Here is a 9,473-nt window from a genome sequence, read left to right as displayed (position 1 = left end):
TTCAAAAAAAGTCCTAAGGCTCCTGCTCAATCATATTCATTTATTTCGCCTTACTTGTTACCGTTCTGCAAGAGCACATAGATAGTCCTCAAATAGGAACCTTATTTTGGAAGTTGAATTCTCAGTGGTTGGACCCGGCTTCATCCCTATCCCCAGATGGATTGCCAGAAACCATATGAAGCTGAATGCCAAAGAACTTGAAACTGCCTTGAGGATTGTTATGGTGTGAGATACCCTCACACTGGTGACCTACTGAACTGGGTACTCATCCCACTTATCACCTAAATATCTTTCTATCATACTCAAAAGGGTTCATAAAATTGCAGCAAGGTTGCTTCTCCATCTGTAGCCACCGATTTCAATCACACTGGTACTTAATATTCTGTAATTGCTCCGTTTTGCCAGAAAAATTACTTTTAACCCTCTTTGTATTGCCCACCACATCATGCTTGGAATAGGACCTACTGACTCAAAAAATTCTCCATATCTATTGACCCAAATCAAACCGTTGCTCAAAGGCCCATCTCTAAATAGAAACACCTATATTCAACAGATATCGACTGGGAGGTACACTTGTCTCCATCCAGTCTGCAAAACTGTGGAACCATCTTGCCCCATCCAGCCTTCATCGGCAACACTGAAGACCAGCTTTCTTACCACATGGCAAAAAACATCATGACAGTTTCAAAATACATGATTTCTACACCACTGCAAATTAGTGGAGCTCTGAATGTGTTTATCACATCCATCCCTCATACATAGTACGCACTATTCCTATCAATTCCAGTATAATGCAATATGTGATTCCATCTTTACCTCTTAGTTGCACTCATTGCCTACCACTGCATAATCAGAGTGTACCATTGGCCTTCATGCTGGGCACTTGCACATACAGTTAGCCCCACCATCATATCCTCACACACATGCACATCTAGCAACCACCCGAACCAAGTTTTGGCCTACGAATATTACCTAGAGACCTTCCAACCACTATTTTCTTCATAATCTTTAAACACAGGTTATGCTGGAGAAAGCCAGATGCAAAATGGCCATAGGTCTCCTAGTACACACCCATGTTTACTCTATGCACTACATAGAGTTCACCAAGCACACAAAAGGTGAAGGGAGAAATGCCCGCAATTTGTTTAAACAATGCTAATCGCTTGGGGTAGCATTCCAGCCCATCATTCATTTTCCCACTATGCCACCTTGGATTAGACCCAGACATATGCAAATCAGTCTTGGTCCTGATTCATTTTTAGTAGTGCAAGTGGCACTATTATATTGGCAGTGTATGAAGTTGAGCTATTGGTTGAGGAGAGTTGAAACCCCACTCAGTAAACAACCACAATCATTGTCAGGGTGAACCACAAAATGCATTAACTTAACCTGTGCTTTACACTCTGGTAGTTTGACACAAAGCAGTCAGGTTTAACTTAGAGGCAATGTGTAAAGTATGTATGCAGCTTACAACAAGCTTGAATAAAGAAGAAAAACACAGGAAAATCCCTGAACCAATTTAGATAAATAGATTAAATATTAATAAATAAAGTGATACCAGAACTGCAAAAATCCAATCAGTAGAACTGGAGATATGCAATTTTAACATTTTAAGTAAATATAGTGCCGAAAAGCACAAAGGGCCACTCACGATCATCTGGTTGTGTTAGTTTGGGCGATGTCACATGTTCAGGCCAACCATTATGGAGCGTGGGTCGGATCCAGTGACCAGGTTAGTCCCGCTGAAAGAGTTACTTTCTCAAAGTCCTGCGCAAAGAGTTCTGTTCGTGGTGAATGCAGTCGCAATAAGCAGGGAGAGCATCGCGGATGGTCGTCGCTGTAGTGCATTGAGCAGGCCGGGTACATGGGCCATCGTTGCTTTAGCATGAAGAGGCAGTTGCGTGTCGCGGATGGTCTTGCTGGAACTTCTGTTGCAGGTTCTCGATGGAGGTCACTGTAGCGTGAAGCTGGAGTTTCGCGTTTCCAGTCATGGCAGGTAGCAGAGTATTGGCGCGAAAGGGCTTGCTCAGGTTCCGGAAGGGCCCAAACTTCAGGATTTAACCTTTTCTTCTTGGGAGGAGCATAGACTGATGCCAGCCAGTGGTCCAGGACCAGGGGGGCACCACTTCCAGCTCAGGAACACATCCCATCAGAGACCAGCGGGGCTCAGGCAGGTCTAGTTGATGGTCCAGGTCGGCCAAATTGCAGCCGGCCAGCTGGACAGTTGCAGGGAGTCCCCCAGAGCTTGTTATATACCTGTAGCTCAAATGGTAGGCCAGCCAACTGACCCTTGGAGTCACTCAGGTTATCCTGGGATGAAGGTAAGAAGCTCCTTCTCAGACATCAAGGCAATCCTCAAGCAGCAGGTTAGTCCTCTGGCAGCAGGGCAGTCCTTTTCCTTTAATATCCACATGCCAAGGAGTGTTCTGATGAGTGGCTCTGGAGGTCAAATGTTTATACCTGGTAGAAGCATTTGTGTATCAGGGTACCCTGTCCTACTCCCACATTCTGGTTCTGGAAAGTTCTCCTTTTCCAGTGTCAAGGCTTTAAGAAGTCTTCTGAGATTAAAAAAGACAGGGCAAGCCTAGTGTCAGATTCCTTTGAGTGTGTAGGAGGGAGATGTAAGTGGGGCTGGATAGAGCTCCTCCCAGTCATCCAGCCAGGGTTACCCATCCTACCCACACCTAAGTCCCCTTTGTGTTACTGTCTGGAAGCAATACACAGCAGAGTCATTCACAGTCATGACAACGTTAGAAAGCACAAATAGTTGCAACAAGAAAATGCAAATGTTATAAAATTGTCATTTTTAGAAATGTGACTTAAAATCTGAATTTACCGTTGAGGAGGGATTAAATTACAATTTGAGTGTAAACAGGATATCTCTAATTGCTCCCAATCCAAAGTTATCACTCATTAAATGCAACAAGGCAACTCAGTGTCAGTCATTTTTGTTCACTGTACCTCCTTTTTGTTGCCTATATTATTTTCTTTAGACTAAACAGGTAACTGCATGTGTTTTATTTTGTATAAATGTCCTTGGAAAAGCCTGTGATCAAATAACTTGTTTAAATGCCTCCAAACCATTATTATACTCTATTTAGCTATTACCGTGCACCAAAGACAATGGCAGATCAACTGCTTCATGGACGATTTAAGGGACCCTTCACTTAGTGCCAGCTGAGGGGCTTAAATGACTGATGGCTCAAAGTCTGCACATCAAGGACCAGATTTACAAACACTTTGCATCAGGCTTATGTTACTATTTTAACACAAACTCGTCATAAAGGCTCAGATTTACAAACAACTTTGCGATGGTTGGCGCTTCTTTTTTAACACAAACTTGCAGCAAAGTAAAGGAATTTACAATCCAATGCAAATCATGATTTGTGTCGGATTGTAACCCATAGTAACACAAAGCTGTGCAATGAGCAGCCCTGCGTTACTTTGTGTCAACAGGGTGTTTCATGGGTGTTCCATGGGTGGTGTATGAGCATTCCCATTCAAACCCCCATGGGTTTTGAAGCAAATCCCTATCTTCTAAGAGTTGTATACAGGGATTTGCACAAAAATGCTTAAATTTCTCTTAGGTTTTACACTTTTCAAGTGTGCTGCATCATGCAGCACACATGCAAAGTGAGAGACACAGTAAATCATAGTTTCTTTACTGGAAGGGAACCTATGCCTTCCACAGCACAGGCATCCTGCCCACCTCTGGTCCAGGCAGCACTCTCCCCTGCATCTCCTCCAGCTGAGTTATCGCCCTCAGTCTGTCACAAGCAGGGTTCGAGCATCTCACCCGACTCTGCCTCAGGTCTTCTGGTGTTTTTTGCAATTTTCTGTGTCTGTATTTGCGAGTTTCTATTTCAGGGGCATTACTGAAATCACTGTAATTGCGTGTTTCTTTCTCAGGGGCATTACTGTTTTTACGCCATAACTGTTATAGTGCCTCAGCGCTTCCTGCTTCCCGCTTTCCGCGGTCCTGCTTTTCCACTCACCCCTCCCCCTGACCCTGACCCAGCCCCACTCCCACCTCCACCTCTACTGCCGCCCCCTCCCCTACATAATGGGGACCGCTGTGCGGTCGCGCCACTGGCATGCCGAAGTTGCGCCTAAGGTAAGCCCGTCTGTGCCCGTCTGCGACCTGACCCCACCCAGCGCCAGGGACCTGGTCCTCCGGGAACTCACCGTTACGACTCCGCCAACCTCCACGCCCACAACCCCAGAAGCTTCGCCAACTGGTTAAGATCCTCACCCAACACGACCCTTGGAAATCTTTCACCGTCGACAAGACGCCCACAGACACCAAAGGACCACCGACTGAACAACCCTCTGAAACCCTGACTTGCATCCTCCTCAACGTGCGCTCCCTACATCGACACGCCGTAGAGATTTGGGACCTGATTGACAACCTCTCGCCCGACGTTGCATTCTTCACGGAAACCTGGCCCAACGCCACCTCCGACCCCAACATCACCACAACAATCCCCGACGGCTACAAAATCCAGAGAAATTATCGCCCACACCGCCCGCGAGGAGGAATCGCCATCGCGCACAAGAACCCCCTCCGACTCTCCACATCCAGCACGAGCGACCCCCACTCCAACACCTCCACCTCCACTTCCGCTACGTGGCACCCTCATCTACAGACTGCAACCACCATCGCTGAGATCGCCCCACCCCATGCCATCACCTCCACGGGCTACATCCTTCTCGGGGACCTGAACTTCCACCTCGAAAACAGCCAGGACCTCGACTCCACCACACTCCTCGAGAACTTCGCCATCCTAGGACTGAAAAAGCTTGTCAGTACTCCCACCCACAGAGCAGGCCACACCCTCCACCCCATCTTTGCGGGAGGATCAAACATCCACTTCAGCCACACTACCCAGCCCCCCTGGATGGAACACCACTGCGTCAATTTCACTTTCAACACCACCACCGCACCCAAGCCGGCCCCACGTCCACCGCGACGGAACTGGAGTAAGGTCACCAAGGAGCACCTGAACGCCGCCATCCTCCAAGACCCCTCCAAGGCAGTGACCAACATCAACTCTGCAGCCAGGGAATTCCACTGCTGGGACATCGGATGCGCCGACAAGCTGGCACCTCTTCACCGCGCTGTCAAACAAAGCCCTCTGAGGGCCGCCTAGTTCACCACCGAACTCCAAAAAGCCAGAACCACCTGCAGGCGCCTGGAGAAAAACTGGAGTAGCCAGAAGACCACGGAAGCACGGAACAGCCACAAGAGCGCCTTGAAAGACTTTCACCAGCATATAAGGGACACTAAAACGACCTTCATCAGAGACAAAGTAATGACCAGCTCATTAAACGTCAAGGAACTTTTCAACGTCATTCAGCAATTCGCAAAACCCACCTGCAAAGCCACTGACTTCACACCCTCGCAGGAACTCTGCGACAAACTCAGCTCCTCCTTCCACCTAAAGATCAAGGCCCTTTACAACAACTTCAGCTAGCCAACAGAAATCATCACCACATCACCCACCACCACCGAGAAACCGATCCTCTCCTCCTGGGCACCCGCGCCCATCGAACTCATCTCCTCTACCATGAAGAAGACACACTAAGGAGCACAATGGATCCCTGCTCCCTCACATCTTCCACAGGGCCGCCACAGTCATCGCACCCAAACTAGGACGAACAATCAATTCCTCTTGTCTGGCATCTGCCCAGACGACTGGAAGCGTGCAGAGGTTAAACCCCTCCTCAAGAAACCAACCGCCGACCCAACTGGCCTAAGGAACTACCGCCCCATCTCTCTCACAGCCAAAAGAACCGAAAGACTTGTGAACGCCCAGCTCACCGCCTTCATCGAAGAGAGCTCCATCCTAGACGCATCCCAGTCTAGCTTCCGCAGCAACAACAGCACCGAGACCGCCCTCCTCGTTGCTACCGACAACATCCGCATGCTGCTTGACCAGGGACTGTAGCGATTCTAGGTAGAAAGGCTCTCACATCTGTACACCTTTCCCCATAGAAAACCTCCTGTGTGCATGGGCATTTGTGTGTAAAAGTTAAGAACCGCTGCACTACAACTCCCAGAATGCAATGGGAGTCGGCTGTTACAAAAAGGACAGATGATGCCGGAGATCTCCTTATAAAAAAACACAGTTGATGGACAGAATGTAGAACAATGTCATACATTCACCCCAGTACAAGGATCTGGGCCTAAATCCATCGTTTCTTTGCACTCCACACCACCCTGGGTTAGACACTGGCTATATGCAAATCAGCTCTGACCCTGTGCCTCATGGGAACAGTCCAGTCCGAACTACCAAGCCATGTCTTTCCCAGACTGGAATCAAGCATCCAAGGACCCGTTTCTGGCTATCAGCCTTCTTCAGCCTGGATAGCTTGACTCCATTGGTGTGGAGAGCCTGGGACTCACGTCTGAGCATCCCCAGCACACTCGGGAGAAAATTGCAAAAAACACAGTTGATGGACAGAATGTAGAACAATGTCATACATTCACCCCAGTACAAGGATCTGGGCCTAAATCCATCGTTTTTTGCACTCCACACCACCCTGGGTTAGACACTGGCTATATGCAAATCAGCTCTGACCCTGTGCCTCATGGGAACAGTCCAGTCCGAACTACCAAGCCATGTCTTTCCCAGACCGGAATCAAGCATCCAAGGACCGGTTTCTGGCTATCAGCCTTCTTCAGCCTGTATAGCTTGACTCCAGTGGTGTGGAGAGCCTGGGACTCACGTCTGAGCATCCCCAGCACACTCGGAGTGAAAATTGCAAAAAACACAGTTGATGGACAGAATGTAGAACAATGTCATACATTCACCCCAGTACAAGGATCTGGGCCTAAATCCATCGTTTTTTTGCACTCCACACCACCCTGGGTTAGACACTGGCTATATTGGAGATCTCCTTATAAGCACCTCCTCTTGAAGTGGAGAGAGCTTGTCAATCAATCCTGGTTGTTTCCGGTCCGTGAGGAGTTCTTGCTGAAGCAGCAGTTGTTGTTCCTCGGGAATGCGTGGACGCTTTCTTTCCCGCTAAGGAGCCCGTAAATTCACTGTCATTTCAGCTTGGCCGGCATCACGGACGCTTTCTTTCCTGCGAGGAGCTGGCTTTCATCTACTTTCAGCTGGGCAGGAAAAACGGACGCTTTCCTTCCCGCAATGGGGATCGACTTGCTGTGACCTTTGGGGTAAGCGCTGACGCGCTCATTGAACTTCACCAAAGTATCGGGGAATCAATAGCAACCGCTCTCATTGCCGGGGCCATCCAAATCTGCACCGTAGATCCTCAATTATTGATCTACCTGCAAAGATGCCATTTGCAGGGGATCAGGGGATGGTTCTGAGTACATGCCTTTTCAGGTAAGGCGCGCTTGCCTAAATTTTCATGCGTTCTGATTTAAAGGCAGACATTCTCCTTTTGTTGGTGCTGGTAGAAACCCAGTCTTCCTCAAGAAATTGTTCACAGGTACCTGAGTGGGCAGCAGGACAGGATTGTTGAAACTAGTATGCGCCCCCCTCCTTTTTTCATTGAATTCCTACAAGCTGTGATTCTAACAGCTCATTAATATTGGTCTGGATATTTCTTTTATGGCCTACTTGTTCTACTGCTGTAAGAAAGAAAATCAACCCATGGATTAGCATTGGTGGGTTTGTTGTAAGTGTAGTTAGGTGTTGTTTCTGGTACAGAGTGTGTATGTGTATCGTTCTGTTCCCTTTCCACTGGTCTTTCTCTTTTGTGTCTCTCTGTAGTTGCTCATGTGGGAAGAAAATACAGACACCTAGCCCAGACCTAGGAAGCAAGCAATCCCGGCAGTGCCTTTTGTTATTTTGTCCCCTTCCCTTTTTCCACGGGGTGCTGCTTTCCATAGTTGTGTCCACCACACTGCGGGAAGTTGCGTTCTGGGGAATAGGGAGGCTTCTCTACAGGCTGTTGTCCCCGCTGGCTGCTAAGAAGAGGTTAGTGGCTTGTATTTTCTATCTCGCGCTACTGACACTCTTGACAGGGACACACCGCAGCCCTCATTCTCCTAGACCTCCCTGCAGCCTTCGACACAGTCTCACATCGCACGCTAGCCGCCAGTCTCCACAAAGCAGGAATAAAGGGGTATGCCCTCGACTGGATCCAATCCTTCCTCTCCGGCACAACCCAGAGGATCCTTGACTCCCCCCTCTCCATGAACCGCCAGAACAACGCCGCCACGTTCACCAGCTTCAACTGCCTCCGCATCCTCCGCAAGACCTTCAAATGGATCCCACCGGACCGCAGAAAGACCGTCACCCAAGCTCTCATAACAAGCAGATTAGCCTACAGCAACGCCCTCTACGCCGGAATCAACAAAACTCTTTTACACAAACTCCAAACCATCCAGAACACCGCTGCCAAACTCATCCTAGGGACTCCACGCCACAAATATATGACACAACACCTCCGAAGCCTCCACTGGCTCCCTGTCGAGAAGAGAATCACTTTCAAACTCCTCACCCATGCCAACAGATTCCTCAAAACATCGGACCCAAATACCTCAGCGACTGAGTTTGTTTCCACGCACCCAAGAGGAACCTCCGCTTTGCTGACCTTGCCCTGGCTCTGGTCCCCCGCATCCGCAGAAATAGAACCGGCGGGAGAGCACCAGCACAGGAAGAGACTAGTGCAGTCCCTCATATTAGTAGTAATGGTGAGGTTCTGCCCACTCTCTTTCACACAAAGCAACAATTTTACATGCTGTCCTGCATTACATAAGTTCTATGTGAATTTGGACCTCGATATTCAAGGAGGCATTATATGTTTAGTCCTATTTCTAAAAAGGCAAACATTAGGAAAATGCGGCAAATTATTAGTGAATATAAGTGGGCAAGTAAAGTCAGCCTGATCTTGATAAAAAAGTTAATTTCTATAATTTTACACTGTCTTACTTTTTTTAGCTTGCAAGCGGACATATACTCCATATGCCTTTTAGATGCTTAGAACCATGTACATGTACAAGCAGTGATTAATTGTTCGGACAAAATGAAATATTAGAAAAGTTCGGGATGCATCAACAATATTAAACTGAATAAAGCCGGGCGTCGAATTGTTACATTAGGTTTTTATCTAAGTGGAAAATGTAATTTTATAGCCATGTATTCAACATAACCCACATTGATTTTGTTTCCAGTTGAGATACCAAGTGCACTCGTATATAAGTGGTGATGCTTCCCCAATCCTCACCACCACCTGGTTAAACAATATGGAAAATCATTCATTTGAAATAAGAACTGTTAGACCTGTCAGCCGTAGGGTGGACTTCCCCACAAATGTGGGCCTTCATCCTCCACTTTTCTGACCCTTTATTTGCTTGTATTAGGATTATGAGCACTTTACCACTGCTAACCAGGACTAAAGTGCTCTCTCCACAAAACATGGTAATATTGGTTCATCCTCAATTGGCATATGTCATTTACTTATATGTTCCCAGTAAAGTTGCACTCCCTGTACCC

The sequence above is a fragment of the Lissotriton vulgaris genome, chromosome 3_1 (assembly GCF_964263255.1).
Source record: "Lissotriton vulgaris chromosome 3_1, aLisVul1.2, whole genome shotgun sequence".
In the NCBI taxonomy this organism is placed as follows: Eukaryota; Metazoa; Chordata; class Amphibia; order Caudata; family Salamandridae; genus Lissotriton; species Lissotriton vulgaris.
The sequence above is the reverse complement of the archived record's forward strand: the minus strand, read 5'-3'. Positions refer to the sequence as shown.